Source organism: Lepidothrix coronata, unplaced genomic scaffold (assembly GCF_001604755.1).
Source record: "Lepidothrix coronata isolate B3197 unplaced genomic scaffold, Lepidothrix_coronata-1.0 Scaffold147, whole genome shotgun sequence".
Taxonomy (NCBI): Eukaryota; Metazoa; Chordata; class Aves; order Passeriformes; family Pipridae; genus Lepidothrix; species Lepidothrix coronata.
The window spans coordinates 2,228,491-2,245,884 of record NW_016690327.1 but is presented as its reverse complement, the minus strand read 5'-3'; positions in this window follow the sequence as shown (position 1 = coordinate 2,245,884).

Below are 17,394 nucleotides of genomic sequence, written 5' to 3'. Positions count from 1 at the left end.
TCTTTGACTCAAATGTTGTTTATATTTCTGCTCTTTGTAACAAAAGAATCTGGTGAACACTTCACTCACTGTCACCCAGGCTCTCCTTGTCAGCCCCTTTGTGAGCTGAAGCCTCCAGGGTTTGTGTCCTGGGCACTGGACCTTTTGTGCTCCTCGCGCTGTACTCTTAGACAATAGGGGGGGAAATAAATCTTCTGTGACAAGTTTACTTAAAGGGATACTATCACATTAAATAAGCATATAAATATACCCACAAGTAATATTATTCCTTTGGAAATTTTGGAAAAAGTGTTCTTTCTTTGTACCAGTAGTTAACACCCTCATCTGTTTGCAATGAGGTACTTGTGAAAATCACATAATTTTTCACATTTCAGGCTGTTCTTTAAACAAAAGCACTTTCAAAAGCCAGAAAAACAAGTCAGCTATTTTGCCATTTCTTTTTAGTCAACATTCAGTATCTGAATATTGTATCCTGCCCCAGTGGGAGCCTGGGATGCAAATATTGTGAGGGAGTGTTTGGGCTTAAAACAGACAGTTCTATTTCTAGTGAATTGTTTCTGGAAATACAGACAAAAAAAGCATATTTGCTAATGAGGAGTGTTTTTAGAGAACATAAACAAAAGTAAACATTTTTATGGAATTAACCTAGTCTTTTCCAGGAGAAATTCTCTTTAAATATGAGAGCCTCAGATGTCTCTCTTTCTTCATCACCTTTTTATTTTATGCAACTTTATAAATTCACTTAATGTAATTATCTTTGGTGAATAGTTTGGCAAATTTTAGTGGGATAATAGAACTAGAGTGGTTTTATAGTCATCCTTACATCTTATTAAATCAGGCTGTTTATAAGTAATTCCTGTTATTTGTTTATGAAATTCTCTAGTAAGGGAGAGACCAAGATCTCATTATAAAGATTGACGAAAACAGCAAATAATGTATTGAGAAAATACAATTATGGAAAAAATACTGCCTAATTTGTTAAATGACTATTTAAACTCTATTAGTAAATGAGATTTTGGTAACATTTCACAGCTACACCCAGACATGCAGTCCCCAGTTGGCACATGAATTTCTTGCATATTTTTCAATCAGCACATGAATGCCAGGGAAATCCTCTGGAGTAGAAAAAGAAGCTGTAACAGTGGATCTGCCAAATCTTTGTACTGCCAAGTAAATCTGTGCGATAGTCGCTGTCCCCATCCCCGTGTGCTGGGTGGGCAGCAGCTCTCAGGAATCTCAGTACTTACATGGGGATTTCTCTATTGCTGTGCCTGTGCTTTCAGCTTTTCTATGAATCTGTCTCTATATTAATTAATTACATTGAGGGTTTTGTTTGGGGTCAGGGTTCTTTGTTGTTTTGTTTTGTAGCACTGTTTTGTTTGTTGAAAAGCAACCCTCAGCAGTAGGGAAAGGGCTCAGGAGCTAATTGGATGTTAATGAACAGAGGAGGATAATACCTTACTAGGGAAAAAAATGTTCTGTAATTGAAGCCCACTTTCTCTGGTGATTCAGGGGTGTTTATCTGTAGGCTTTGTAGGGTGTATATTCTAGGATATTATAAAGTTGTTTCGTAATATTTAAATTAACACACATTGCCCACTTGCAGTTTGGGTTCCATGGTACTGGGCATTTTACCAAGGTTTATGTGTCTGACTCCCTTCAGCTGAGGAACACACAGCTTAAAAGTATCTAGCAAAACTATTTGTAACACCAAAAAAATGGTGAGGTTGAGTTCTTCATGTAGTTCTGCAGTAGCTCTTTGGGAAGTTTTATTAGCTTTTTTATCATTATTATTTCTATTGCTCTTTTGTTCAGGTGGCATCAACGCTTTAAACTTTGTTGAGGATTTCTAAAGACAATTCTTGCCTCTCAGGATTTTCTGTGACATATAAACCTTTTTGATATGACATTTTTTAGAAAGACGTGGAGATGCTGAAACCCTAAGCATTGAGACTCCCCACCTTACCTCTCCTGTCATACCTACAAGACATTCATCATCTACTTTCTATTTTCTATCCTCAGAGCTCATGCTATGAGACACTGAATAGAGTCGACATGCAACTAAGAGCTGCATTCAGCCACAGATCTTCTTTTTTTTCTTTCTAATTTACTGAATTTTCTACTCTTCTGATGTCTGGGGAAATCCCTGTTTGTCAACTGCGTGTTCATCACTGTGCAGTTTTTCAGCACAAGACCTAATAATTGCTTACAATGCAACCTGTAAATGCTATGAAAATTCCCACTAAAGATTCTTTATTAAATATTTCCCCAACTCACTCTTCAGACAGTGAAAATTCCCTTGTGCTGGAAATGTTATTTATTTAAGATATGCCACTGACCAGACTATTTTACTCTTGTTCCCCTTCCACTAACAATAAATTTTATGATTTTAGCAAAGGTCTCCGAGCTCTGAAGGCAGGAAGCAAAAGTACTGTGCTGCTGCCGTAAGTCTCGTCCTCAGAGCAAAATTCCTTGCCAAACAAAAGTCATTCAAACTATAATTGAGTTGCAGTTGGGAGAAGTGCTTGCTTCTTAAACTTGAACATCCATAGTTAGCAGGAATAAATAGTTTAAAAAGGCTTGCAGAACAGCAGTAACACTATTCACATAGTGGTTGACTTTCTCATTTCAGCGAATAATGTTTATGAAGCCTTTCTAAAAGGCACCTGAGCTCTAATACTAACTTCATGTCTGTGCATCCCAGTGCATCCCAGTGCAGTTCCAGGCCCTTTTGGACTGAATGCAATGAACATTAGTAATGAGGATATTCTGGATGGTTACCATAACACTTTCACCTGAAGACATCTAAACACTTTCCAGGCTCAGGAAACTCTTCACTTCCAAGAAAATACTAAAAAAAGTAAAAAATTGCCCCAAGAACTACTGAAACCATTCTGTACATTGCAGTCATACAAACCCATGTGAAAAAGAAACAGGCTTGAGGCCCCAGGAAACACCTGGCAAAACCAGCCCAAGGAGTTAGTGACTGCTGCTGAGTGCAGTTATGTTCCACAGCTGAGAGCAAGTGAGAAATTAATAAATCACTTTTCAAGCTTTCAGTAATCAGCAGCTGATGATATTTTTCTCGGCCTAGGGAGGAGGAGCTCTTTAGTTGAAGAGGAAGCATGGGACAGGAGAAGGAGTGGCTTTCCTGAGTTTGCAGGAGGCCAGAACCATGTCAGGATGTGTCCTGCCAGGGACTGTCTGCTCTCCCTCCACAGCTCTCTTTGTTCTTGTCTCTTCTTTTCTGTCTGGAACTGTTTCCCTCTCTGCTGCAGTTCGGCTCACAGACTGACCAGAGGAACCCAGGGTTTGGATAGCCAAAAAGCCTTTTTTTTGTTGGGGGGAGGGGGGGAATGAAGGTGGAGGCAGATGGAGGGGAAACGACATGAAATAATTTGGATTTACTGTGTCTTTTTTTTTTTTTTTTTTCAGTTTGTAACTGATGTCTTGTTTCTGGAGAGCATCATGTTTGTCCTACGTGTAGTTTGGAGGAATTAGGCTGAGCTCAAATTTACACTTGTTTAACTACAGATGCATCCCCACTGCTATTTGTTTATCTCACATTTATTACCCTCTTCCAAATTCAAGTTAAGCACTCAGGGGCTTTTTCTAGTAACACTAATGGAGGAGAATAGACGCATTATATGTGAATAATGTATTATGATGATACAATTTGGGTCTCTTAGCTCTAACCAAGACCAGTCCTGCTTTACATTATTTATAATTTACACACACCTTCCTGAACATTTTTATGTAAATATTTAATATAGAAAGTGAGTTAACTCTTTCGTTTGAGAGGTTTCCAGTAAAAAACATGAGAGAATGTAAGAGGGCTTACAAACACCTCTACCCAAAGTAGGCAAATGGCCAGTCTTGTTTATTTTCAGAATTTAGGAGAGAAACATTACAAATTACAGAGGAAAAAAATATATGCTGGCTTAGCACCAAATCTTTTTTCCCTTTCTCCTTCCCAGCTGCTCTTATTAAATTGAATGAATGTTGACTGCAGACAGTATATGTGCAGATGCTTGGCTGGCAGCATTTGCAGCAGAGTGGCTTTGTTCTTTACTGTTTTCTGACACATTTTGTCTTTTGGTGTTTTGCTCATTTTGTACTAATTTATCCATTTGAGAAAGGCAACAGGGGTGCCCTCCAGACAAATCAGCAAACTCCCTTTCTTGCAGCCTCCCAAATGTCTGAATTAGACATTAGACCAACAGAAACAATTTGTAATTTCTTGGTAATCTTGATTGTTTCTGCCTTCTTATCTCTGACCTCAGGAAGATACGGAATGATAATAATATGCCAGCACCACATGGCATAAACTTTCAGTCTTTTAAGTGACAGATTGTGGACTCTTATTCTCCCCATCTTCAAGAGCTGAACTTACCATCCATACTGGAAGAAGACCTGAAAGCTTCCCATGTAGAATCACCCCAACAGACAAACTGTCAGACGTTGCCGACTGCCCACTTTGCTTTGTCTTGCCCCTGCTTTTGTGAAACATTGTCATATATTTAACGCATAAATCGTTGCTACTTTTGAACTTGGAGCTCGAAGTAGATATTCAATTGGACACACAGTTTTGCAGCAGACCTTCTTTATCACTGGTTATTCAGGTTTTCCCTTGATGCAGTCCCATATGTGCTCCATTCCCCTTACCTTAGCAATAGAAAATTCTGAACTTTGAGCAGATAAGGATATAGCAAGAATATGAGCAATCCCTGGCAATCCTCAGCATCCTTCTCTGGGAAAAAAATTTTAAGGGGCAACCTCTTCTAGTAGATTTAAGGCAAGTAATTTATTTATGTAAATCTGATTACTTTTCTTTGAGCATAATAAGTGCATTTTCAGGTGTGTGCAAAAGGACAATGGACAAAGGGTATTTTCAAAGTCTAGGTATGTACTGTGTCTTTCCTAGTGCATCCTGGGTTTTAGTATGAAATGTTGACTCTCCTAAGATGTTGCTTTTATTGTGTGGAAAAATATCATCCTATAATTTGAATCCATGTACCTACAAATTCCCAGCAGGTTCTGAGCCAAAGAAATAAACAGATAAAATAAACATACAAAAAGATGGGTGCATTTTGAAATCTAAGAATTGAGTTATATACCTTTTTGACAGCTTCCTGAATCACAGCCCATATCCAAGATGAGTAAATAGGTATCTAGCCCTTTAACTGGGTTCCATTACATGTAATTAAAGACTCCCAGAATTAAATGGCCTACATGGAAAGTGGCTTTCAGTGGGCTAAATGCCTGAAGCAATCTCCTTGCCTGAGCATAGAAGTGACACTGGCTTGTGGATCAATATCATCTCTGTTATTAATATCAAAAGCACATTACTTTGTTTTTGCCTGGCTAGGCTCCAAGACTTGGGCTCAGCTCGGATCCAGCCATTTGCCTGGACCATAATTTACTTTCGTGAGTTTTTAAGGTATTGTTTTGTCAGGGCCAATCACCATGAGGTTATAAATGATTCTGAGGACTTGCACTCTCTGTTAGTGGCATATGCGGTGAAATTAATTTTTAAAAGTTTCATGTCAATTACTCCTGTCCTTGAGTTATGCAAGGGGACAAAAGAGCAGAGATTTAAAGACATGAGCGATATCAAACGGATGAGGTAACGACAAACAGAAACAGTAGCTTGGGACCAAATAGACATTACACTATCTTTAATTGATGCATTGAATTAAACAATGCTAAAGTTAAATAAATATTGACCACTTAGCAAAAGAACCATTGATTTTTATGATGTACAACATTTGCATCATATGCTGCTCTAGTCTAGAGATTTAGGCTGCAAGACTGTCAGCTCTGACATAGATAGTCTGCAGGACAGCTTGTGCTACTGCTCAGTCCCTTTCTAGAGTTATTGAGGTAAATGTTAGCAATTTCCCCTGTTTTTGGTTTCTAAGGCTTGTTTATTTTTGAAGGATTAAATTCTGCAAGGTCTTTCTTCTTTTTTTACTATCAGCTGCATTAGTGATCAGGTCCCATATTTCACACAGGTGCAGTGAATTCTTTGGGTATGGACTGATGACACAGCTTGGGACACTGGCCATATGTATTCATCAAACATCTGCCTTGTCCTTTTGTGGAGAATGAAAGACAGGCAGATGCTTGGTTTCTGTTGAGTGACAGAAATGTTTCCTGCATTGCAGGGGACACTCCACAATGGCACCTGTGTCCCTCATAGAATAAATCACCCTGTGCTGGAAACTGGAAAGCACTGACACTGTTGGGCATCCTCGGAAGGGGTGACCTTTGCAAGCGCTCCCTGTAGCTGCTTTGCTGAAGCTGACATGTTCATGCTCACTCTGTTAATATTGATTTAATTACTTAAACGTGCCATATCTTAATGCTACGATATCTACCTATCTGGAAACAAACTTGGACAACAAAATAATTTGTTTACAGAGCAAGAATTTACATCTCTATGTTTGTTACAGCTGTAGAGCAAAGCGGTTTTGTGGGGGTTTTTTTGCATAGCTGATTTGTAGTTATTTCACATGAAATGTTCCCCTGATTGTGAAACTTATACAAAGTGCTAATCACTGGCATTTAGTTTCTCACAGAAAGGGGAAGTATGAGGTCTCTTCCTGGCAATGGAAGGATCTCTCTAAGGCCAAGTCTATATGCGTAGTAATGCCGGCTTTGGTTACTTATAGCTTCCTGTGTCTGCAAGGGCTGCCAGAACACCAGTTAATAGGTTATTGTTTCAATTAGTCCATGATTACTGCTGCTAATCTGTAATTCCTAATTGTTGTGGCTCCTTTTGACTTCACTCCAACTATTAAGAAGCATTTGGATTTTATTACAATTGACAGGAACTTCAGCCTTCTCCATAGATAAAAGACTGCCTGTTGCAAAAGAAATTCAGAAGTAACGAAAAGAACTTTTTGAGTTTTTTTTAATTAATTGTTTGATTGGGTTTTTGTTTTGTTTTGTGGTTTGCTTTTTTTTTTCTTTTTTGGTTTGTTTTTGTCAGGATTTTTTAAATTACATCATAAACACAATGTAAAATTCAATTAAGCTGGAAAATTATAAGGCTCAAAGGGGAGACACTGGATTTTTTTACAGAGATAAATCTAAATTTCTATCTTGGTAAAATGAAAAAATGAACTAACACAAAATAAAGGAATTATTGATGACAGCAGGATAGGCAAATAGTTGAGGCATCTCTGTACTCCATTGCACACCTCTTAGCATGGAGAGCTGTGCATTGCACTAGTGTGATCTTGGAAATCTCAGTGTTTGGTTCTGATGAGGATATGGCAGTGCTGATGCTTATCAGAACCTCAATTGTTAACAAGCTGCAAACTGTATGAAGAGCAGCTGGAAGGATGTGGATGGTAATCTAGATGTTTTGTGTCCACTCCCATGGCTCAGTTTGCAAATGGAAATAAACCTTCTAAAGCAATAGATAATGAAAAAATATTTTCCAAACAGATATTTGTCCATTTTCCATGTTCAGTGTTTACACTGACTCAATTTCAATTGTTGGTTTTTTTTTAACACAGCATTGCCAGCTTTAATTGCTATTTCATTGAAACTCTCCAGGTCTCTGTCCAAATTTGTCGAAGAGTCAGGGTGAATTTGCCTCACAGTGGGGAAGGAACTGACCTGCATGCAGAGTCCAAAGCTGGGACTGGAAGAGCTTAGCTTTTGATGTGTACATGTCTAAATGTGTGATGATGTGCTCGTTGCCTGATGTTTTACAGGGTAGCCAGTTCACACCAGGCACAAGTGAACAGTGAGACTTTTACCTTTCCCCTGATGACATTGCAGAGACTTTGTTAAGATGCAGATGCTGGGGGGCATCTTATTAATGTATGAGTATCTACAGGGAGGATGTGAAGAAGATGGGGCCAGGCTCCTCTTGTGATGCTTGGTGACAGGACAAGAGAGAGGCATGTTCTGTCTTTAGAGTAAGTGTTGAAGCTCACTGCAGGATTCAAAGCCTTGTTAGGAGGAACATGACCTGCTCCACATTTTAACAGTAGGGCAGAGAACAAAAAGGAGAGTCTGTTTTCCTCCACCCTTCCCAGCATGCAGATGCCCCCAGTTACAAACATGGCAATTTAAAAACATGTAAAATTCATAAATGAGGCAGCAGCTGTGTACAGCTTCAGCAAAATGCTAAATTGCTGCATCACTGTGGACTCTAAATGACAATAAACCTTCCACCTCTCATAAATTAAGCAGACTTTCAAAAAAATTGTATCTGCAACTGCAACTTTTTATGGATGTTTGGTAACTTTAATCATTTTGCAAAATGTGATTCACAGTCATAAATTCTCTTCCAAGTATGTATTTAGGGAGAGCTAAAGCTCTGCAGTGAGTTGATAGGTAAATTTTAAAATGACAATGCCAAAAAGTCTATTAGATTTATCCTGAGGCAGTGGCTGCCCAGTAATTACAAGAGGGCAGACTTAACAAAGGTTTTGAGTACCAGGAAAGTGACTTTAAGGGTGTTTCATAGGTTCAGAAGATGAACTTGGAAATATTCCCCACCTGAATTTAAAAAGTGATCTTTGAACCCACCTACTTTCTAAAACTTAGTTCAGGGAAAGGCAAGCCTGTTGGGGTAGCTGTGACCTTCCCACATAAACTCTGGAAACAAACATCTTGTAAACATTCAAGAGAAGTAACAGAATTCTCTTTTCTTGTTTTTTCTCAGTTATAAAAATGACATTCCTGTGTCCATATGGCTGTCTTTTTTTACCATGCAGTAGTGCACTTTTTTCCCCCCTAGCATTGGTCATTCAGGGATCTCAAAACACTTCACAACTTCAACTTTTACAGTTGCTAGTTTAGAGTCCTGTTGTAGAGTGGACTCTTTGAGACATACAGGACTTTGCCCAGTAGTGTAGCAAAATCTGGAATGAAATCTGGATCTTCTATCTCTCCTTTGTGCAAACTGTAGGCGAATTATGTTTACATCAAATAGGGAATGTATACACTCTTATTGCACATAATGGGAATCAGAATAAGGATTAGGAAGTGCAAAATCTGATACTTGGTGTGTTGTTCCTTTGTTAAGTTGTTCTTTAGCTGTGGACTAATTTGGAACAAATAATATTGATGGGAATGTATGAACAAGAATGAAAGGTGGGGGAAGATTTGCCTCCACTCCTGAACAGGAGCTGGTGTCCCTAGTCAATGTTCATATGAAGTGGTGCCAAGTTGTCAGGATGAACCCAGGTACACCTGAGTGTGGACGACTGTTCTGCCATGAGCTCTTCCTCCTGCTTGCTCTATGTGGGCTTTTCTGTTGGTTTACTGGCAGGATAATGGGAAAAAAAAGACCTTGTTTCTGGAGGATGCTTTGGAAGCTGTTTGGAGATGTTGCAACAATAATGCTTTCTGTTCTGCACTTGGAGTCTTACTGTGGAAAGAATGTGAGGGAGAAGCAATCCGAAAGCTTCCCTTTCACAGCTGCTGTGAAAAGCTTAGCAGAAATCCTTTGCTTTGAAAATGCCTAGCAGATAAACTTCATTAAATCACAATTTACCTATTCTTGGACACTGGACAGCCATACCTGCATTATAGCAGGTGTTTAACTTCTTATTAAAGCAAATAGACTGTAGTGTGAAGAGGTGAGTAAAGCCCCTCCTGAAATGCAGTAAGAATTTCTGACCTTTTAGGTTGGCCCCAAGTCCTTATGTGCAGGACTAGGGCATGAATACAGGGCCATTAAATGCCAAGAACTGGAGCAGTGTTGCTGAACTGCACTGGTCCACTCATGCCAAATCAATTAGAGATGGCATTTGTGATTAATGTCCGTGTTGGAAACCTGACTGCTCTTACTCCTCCTCCTCCTCCTCTGCGATTGTATTATGAAGAAATTATTTTTTTTCAGTACTTGAAATGGTTTTTTTTTTTGGTGTTCTGTTTTTTTTGGATTTTTTAGAAAAGTCCAGTATTCAATGGTTTCACAGGGCAGCCCAGGTAACCATGGCTTCTTGTTCTAACTACCAAGCCTGTCTTGTATACTTTCGTAAATAAATTCAACATGAACTGAAAGGCATCAGACTGCTCGTTTAATGAGATAAAGCTTGAGTAGTCAATATTACAGATGAGAAATGCAAATGAACTACCAATGCTATTGGAGCATTGGCTTTTCACATTTATAAAATTTTACTTCTTATATTTCATTTTTTAAAAATTATTAGCTCAGTGTGTTTTTTTCAAAACACTTAAGAATGTTTTCATATTGCATTTTCATAGTAGGGGGTTAATAGCACCACTGAATCCAGTTCATTGCCAGTATTGCTTCCACAGCCAGGGAGAGGGGTCTCTTACTAAAGCTACGTGCAGAGGGAGATGCGCAGATCTTGTTCCAGCATCGCTTCTATATTTAGACTCAGAGGTTTTTGTGTAGTGTTATCACTGTGGGTATGGATCATGTTAATATCAAGCTACATGTGCATATGGGTAGGACAGCATATGCTCAACACTGGCTTTGTGTTCAGCTCCAGGGGCAAAGCTCATCTCTGAACACTTAAAAAGAGAAAGCCACATTCCTGGAGTTACCTGAGGGAGATGATGTTTGCAGTTACATGCAGGATTATTTGGCTCAGGAGCAATTCTAACTTCATGTGACAATTTGAGAAGACATTTCCAATGCTGTGGAAGAAAAATCATTTTCCTGGGTAAAGAAAGAAAGAATAGAAAAAATATATAAATGCATATCAGCACGAATCAACTTAAATGAATGCTTCCAATATTTTTTAAAGCTTGCTCCTATGAACCAACCTTTTCTGAAGTTGTAGTTTATCAAGTAAGAATATTGTTGTTATATATTAGCAAACTGTCTGGTGGTCATTCTGATGCTTATTATTCCATGCACTAGGGTAGCATTTTTAGCTTCAAGTTAACCTTAGTGAAATATATCATGGTTCATTAATGTTTCTTCAACTGTCTGATAAAAGGCCTTGGCCCAACAACATTATTACTGTTAATTATTTATAGTATCTTTTTATTAACACTGATTTACAGCATGGTCAAGTAGCAGCTAAAGCTCATTATGCTCCAAGGTTGAATGTGCATCTCAAACAACATCGCAGCTGAAGGGAGGGAATATCCATGTTTTTATCCAGTGTTAATTTCTGTGAGTGAATCTGGAAGAAGGTCACTGAAATGAGGCGCTTGTTGACTGATATATTTTAGGAGGAGGTTCTAATATCTGGGTGTAAGTTAAATGAAAAGTTACTCTTTCTAATAAAAACACTTGAAGTGTAACACCTCAGCACATGGTTGGGGACAATTAAAAAAAAAATAAAATCTCTTTCTTACCATTGAAGTCCCAAGTGATGACTCTTACAAGCCTCTCACCTGACTCTTCCAAAGCCTCAAGTTTTTCATTAAGCTTAACCTAATTTATCCTGTTTTCACTTTATTTTTTTGTGCATGCTGTGAAAAAGCATTTCTTCCTCCTTGATAATCAGATATGTTCTATATCTGCCATTTTTTGTGAGCTCTGTAACACCTTCCTGACCAAGCTGAGTGCTATTCAACAATTTTCCATCTTTGTTTTGCAATCGTCCTTTCAACTTCTTCTTGTTTTTCTGTTGATCCTGTTTGGATTTCTGTGAGGTTGTTGTCAGTTCTGCAGTGAATATTGGCAATATCTGTCTCTCCAGGTATTTCTGTAGACTGCACATTGCTAAGGCAGCACATCACATGCACCCTAATGCAGTATTCCCTGTGAGCTAATAAGAAATCCCTACAAGGCTGGATTTAAATTTCTCTGGTCTATAACACAAGGTGATGCCTCTGCATATGATGACAAGATTTCATTAGCCATTTTTGTAGCTGTATCATCTTGCAAAACCATATCTAATCTTCAGTTTGCTGTCTCTGCTAGATCTCTTGCAGCACTGCAGCTTCTTTGGATCTGCTCTCCCTCGCTGAGAGTCTGTATTGTGGATTATTTTCCCTGGAGGTATTAGTGTATATTTTTCCATATATGAAGTTAATAAATGGAAGAAGTAGAGATGAAAATAAAAAACATTTCTTGAGAGCAGATAGAAGGAGATGCAAAGAAAAGACTGACAGGGAGGTAAACGAAGAAAAATCAAGGAAGAAGAATATGAAAAAATTAAAAAGGAGTTAAATAATCAGAATAAATTAATTAATCAAAGTGCAGATCATGTGGACTAGAATAGCAAAGCAGCAATGCAAAGAGCTAAAAGGAGACAGGCAAAAGCATAATGAAGGATAAGTTGAAATTATATATATATTTTCAAAATAATGCATTGACTTGTTAGCAAGGCTGTCATACTCTGGACAGTATGAATCTTGTGACAAGGGGTTATGAGAAGCATCAAATTTCTCCCCTAACAAAAGCAGTGATTCTTACTGTGATCATGGTTTTTTTTGTAATTCAGACCTCCCTCATTTTAACAGTGACTCATGATTTTTATCACGCATACACAAATGCGATTTAGAAAGGGTAAGTGTACTGGCAAAAGTTATAGAAGTCATTGCAAAGAAACACAGATTTCCAAGTCCTAGGGTCAATCCACTGCCCCTAAGTTTCTGCAATGCTGTAGTTAGAATGAATTTTTGTCAGTTCTCACACTTTTCTCCATATTGTGGATGCTCTTTTGTCAAAGGGGTTAATTGTGATTTGTTGACCACTTCTTGCTTCATCTTGCCCATCTTGCCTCAGATATTTGATCATACATAGCCCATATCATCCAGTCAAAGTTATTGCCTAAATTAAAGATAGTTGCTAGAAATGTTTGATTTGTTGCTCTTTTCCTGGTGTGACCTTGTGAGCTCTCAGCATTCTGTGGAGACGGGCGGGCGGTCAGAGACTACCATTTGGGAACTACTGGTGAGGGGTAGAGAAACCTGGAGCAAGCCCTCTCTGGATCCTAGAGAAGACTGTCAGGGAGGGGAATGACACCATCAGCAAACGAAGGTGGCTGGGGGCAGTGCAGAGAAGGACTCAGTTCAGGAGGTGAGTTGCTCTCGAAGTGCTGATGTACCAGCTATTGCTGCTCACGGCATTTGCACTGTTGCCAGGGGCTTCATAGGATTTGCATAGTGCATGTGGGGATTCCTAGGGGAGAATGACAGAGATCATTAAATGAAAACAAATAATAAATAAGCTCCTTACAGCCCCCCCAGGTATATAAATCTGACTGTTTGTGAGGCACGCAGACAAAGATGGATGGCTCTGTGTGTGCAGGGGAGGAATCCATAAGGCAGACAAGCTTGGTGGTGTTCTCTGCCTGCGGACGGGGCGTTCGCTCGCTGCTAAGGAGGGTCAAGTGACTGTCACTGGCTGTGCACTGAGGAGACGGAACCTGTGTCACAGTTGCCAGCCCTTCTGGCTTGAAAAGGTCAGCTCCCCTGACACAGGTGGCAATGTCACAAGTTATGTACACGAGGGCCTCCCAAACCCAGCAGGATCCCACCCTGCCAAGCCGTCCGTCCTCATGGGCAGCAGGGAAGGCATCTGAAAACAGGCAGGCTTCTGTCTGCAGGGAAGCTGCATGGTTTTTCTTCATTAGAAGATTTTTAGGGACCCAGTCAGTGTCATTACATTGCATAGGAAGAGCATGGGTAGTGAGAGATTTCATGACTGTAGGTGTTGTGACTGTTACTTATTCCACATGATGGGCTACTGTGGTTCAAATCAGACTAAAGCTTAGGAAATTCTTTAACTGTGACCTTTCCCGTGACTCAGATCACGAAGATTTTCTGTCAGTTTGCTCTGGGCTAGATTTGAAATTATGTCTTAGAAGTGAAAGACACAGTGAATGAATCAGGCAGATTAAGCTTAATTCTTGGCTCCAGACTTGTAGTACTCTGTTTTCTACTGGAGATCAAAAATAAATGTAAAAGGCTGATTTGACATATCCCATGAAATGCTTAAGTATTTCTTTAATTATAAACATTATAAAACAGCACCCAGTTCCAGGCTCTTACATTACACAGCATGTCATCTTGTACCTCACAGGAATTCAAGCCAATGCCAAATCAGCTCTGTATCCAAATGATGTAAGTTCTCTGTTATCTTTATTGTTTACTTACATAAATATTCAAAACATGGTGGTCAAAGAGAAGGAGGATGTTTCTGTTGCTTTCCAAAGAGAAAGGATAACATTATTCTTCCTGTCTTTTAAAAAACGCTGATAAATTGGGTGGGAAAGAGAGAGAAATCTGCAATGTCAGAGAAAGTTTAAAAGATATTAAGCTTACTCATTGCAAAATCTAATTGTGACCCCAGCATGAATGGAGATTAGCATGAAACTTTTCAGTGTGCAGCATTATGACATGATACCTCTTGGGGATCTATTTCTATCATCTCAAGCTGTCTATTCCAAGTAAATGTGAATGGATCATTCATATAATAGTTTAAAAAGTAGCTTCATGCTGTCTTCTACAGCCTTTAGTAGGTATTAATCTCTTTTTTTTAATATACTTGAACCTGCAACAAAGATTGCAATGCAATGAGGAAAATAAGTCACATAAACCCTTTAGTGCAGAGATGGAGATCAGTGCTGCTGTTGCATGCACTGGTGCTTAGCACCTGGGGTACCTCAGCTAGAATTGAGAGTGTTCATGGCTCTGACAGTTTGTCAGAACTGTTGTCTCTTGGGACTTCTCAGATGTCATGGCAGGATCAGACTTGATAGTCACTTCTGACGATACTCAAACAGTCACAGCTAAAACTGTCAGTAACTTCTCTAGCTGTGGGTTTAATTTTTTCCCTCATGTTTCTAATTTCAGCCTGCAAAGTGTACGGGTTTGGGAGTGTAAATGATTTATTGCTATGGTCATATTACAGTATCCTGAAAGTTGCTCTCCCTTTTTTTTTGACTCTGCTTTCTCATTTGAAAGTTTGTTTTGGAAATACACATTTGTAGCCATCCGGTGATCAGCTGGGTGGTACCTATGCATGGGATATCTGAATTGCCAAGCTTAAAACATGTCTGAAACTCATTTAACAATAGGTAAGACTGTTTCCATCCCTGAAAACATTCAAGGCCAAGTTGGATGGGTTGGCAGAGATCAGGCTGGGGCTCTGAGCAACATGATCCATTTCAGGAGGACCCTACTCATTGCAGAGGGGGTTGGACTTGATGAACTTTAAAGGTCCCTTCCAACCCCCTCTATTCTATGATTATGGATCAGGACACTCAAACAAAAGGAAATGTTTTCAGCACATTAGGAATCTGGAGTGATCTTCTGGAAACCATGGTTGACAGTGGCTGAACGTGAGCCAGCGTGTGCCCAGGTGGCCAAGAAGGCCAATGGCACCTGGCTCGAATCAAAAATTGTGTGGCAGCAGGCCTAGGGCAGTGACTGTCCCTCTGTGCTGGGCTTGGGTGAGGCCACTTGAATGCTGTGTCTGGTTCTGGGCCCTTCACAGCACAAGAGACATTGAGGGGCTGGAATGTGTCCAGAGAAAAGAACGGAGCTGGGGAAGAGTCTGGAGCCCCAGGAGAGGTTGAGGGAGCTGGGAGGGCTCAGCCTGGAGAAAAGGAGGCTCAAGGCGGACCTTCTTGCTCTCTACAACTCCCTGATATAAGGGTGGAGCCAGGGGGGGATTGGGCTCTGCTCCCAGGGAACGAGCGACAGGACAAGAGGAAATGGTCTCAAACTGCACCAGAGGAGGTTCAGGTTGGAATCAGGAAGAATTTTGTCACTGAAAGAGTGGTCAGGCATTGGAAGGGGCTGCCCAGGAGGTGGTAGAATCCCCATCCCTGGAGGTGTTCAAGGAACTCAGTGCTCTGGTCTGGGTGACAAGGTGGAGATTGGTCAAAGGTTGGACTTGATGATCTTGGAAGTATTTTCCAACCTTCATGATTCTGTGATTTCTTTAATATTTCTCATTCTTTAGGAAGGCTTGAAGAGTTGAGACCAGTCAAAGAGTTGAAGCAAGCTGTGAATGAAAGTTCATTTGAGCAGAGGATACCCTGCAAATATGAAGCAAGTGTTAAGTACATTTGTCTGCAGTGTTTAATTGCCCCTGCAATTTTTTTTGTCTGTCTTCTCATTTTTCCTAGGTTGGCATTTTTGTGGATGAATACCACTGAGAGTTAAGGACTTGCTGTGACTCTCACTCTTACTTATAGGAGTTTTGCCTGCAGCAGTCACATAGTTGAAAAATATAGATCCATGTGACTGCAAAGAGACCACTGAGAAGCCAAGTAAGTAGGACTCATGGCCATTTTGCAATTCCACCTCATTAGACATGTTTTGGGGCTTATGATTGTGCTGTGAGGATAAATAAGTATAAATATTATATTTGCCTCCAGGTTATCTTTAAAAATGTATTTCTCTGTCTCCCTCCCGCTCTTTCTTTCCTTCCTTCTTTTTTTTTTCCCCTCCAATTTTCAGTGTAGTCTGTCAGCTCCTGGTAGGTGAGTTATCAACTCTGTGGTCTTGCAGTATGGTGGCCCAGCACAAGGTATTACATTGTAAAGGGTTGCCTTGTGGTGCCAATTACCCTGAGTTCTAGAAAGCAAAATGTGCAGCAATGTGATTAAGTCTGTGTGCAAATAGAAATTCACATGACCTAAAAACTACTATTAGAAAAAGTATTGCAAAAAACTTTGGCTTGTCCTTAGTGCTACATTTTAAAAATATTTAAAAATGTCAATAGCTGTCTTTTTTATCATTTGAGCAACTCTTGTGAATTATCTTTGAGATATAGAGGAGCAAGACAGCATGGAAAAACTTGGGTAAATACATACCTAAACTGACATTGTATGTTAAAGAAAGATCAACATCCGGGCAACAAAGTGCAAATTCTTTTCATGGAACACACTGATCCAGTTTGCTGCCTGCTGTAGAGCTGTGTATCTCCAGTGGAGTCCATGGAATTGTACCAACTCACACCAAATGGGACCTATCCCTTTGGTCTCTCTTACCTCAGTTCAGAGTCAATGTGTTTGTAAAATTGAATGGACAAGTTTCTGAAGGAGAGGTGTTGCCCTGGAGGTCAGAAGATGACTGGGGAAGCAGTGTTTAGGTGGTTATTGGGTCTGTCTTGCGTGTGTGCTGTGAATTTCTGTCACACACTTAGTTGTGAGGCATTTGCGTGTTTGGCTTGGTCACTCTTACGCATTTCCTGATTTTGCTGTTATGACTACGGACACCAATACTAGGACAGAGCCTCTTTTAACAATTCTTCAGTCTACTTCATTTGTTTTAGTCTCTGTATTTCATTTCTCACAGATTTTAAGAGGTCCATTCTAAAATATCACTAGGATGTCATCATTGGCTGCTGTTGCTGCGTACGAAGAGACAAGATGCAACCAGAGCAGTTCCTTTAAAGTAGAAAGCAGCACTAGGCTTTGTGTAACTTCCATGCTTATTTTGGCTTGTTGGTGGTTCTAGGAGAGGATGCCAGGAAATATTTTT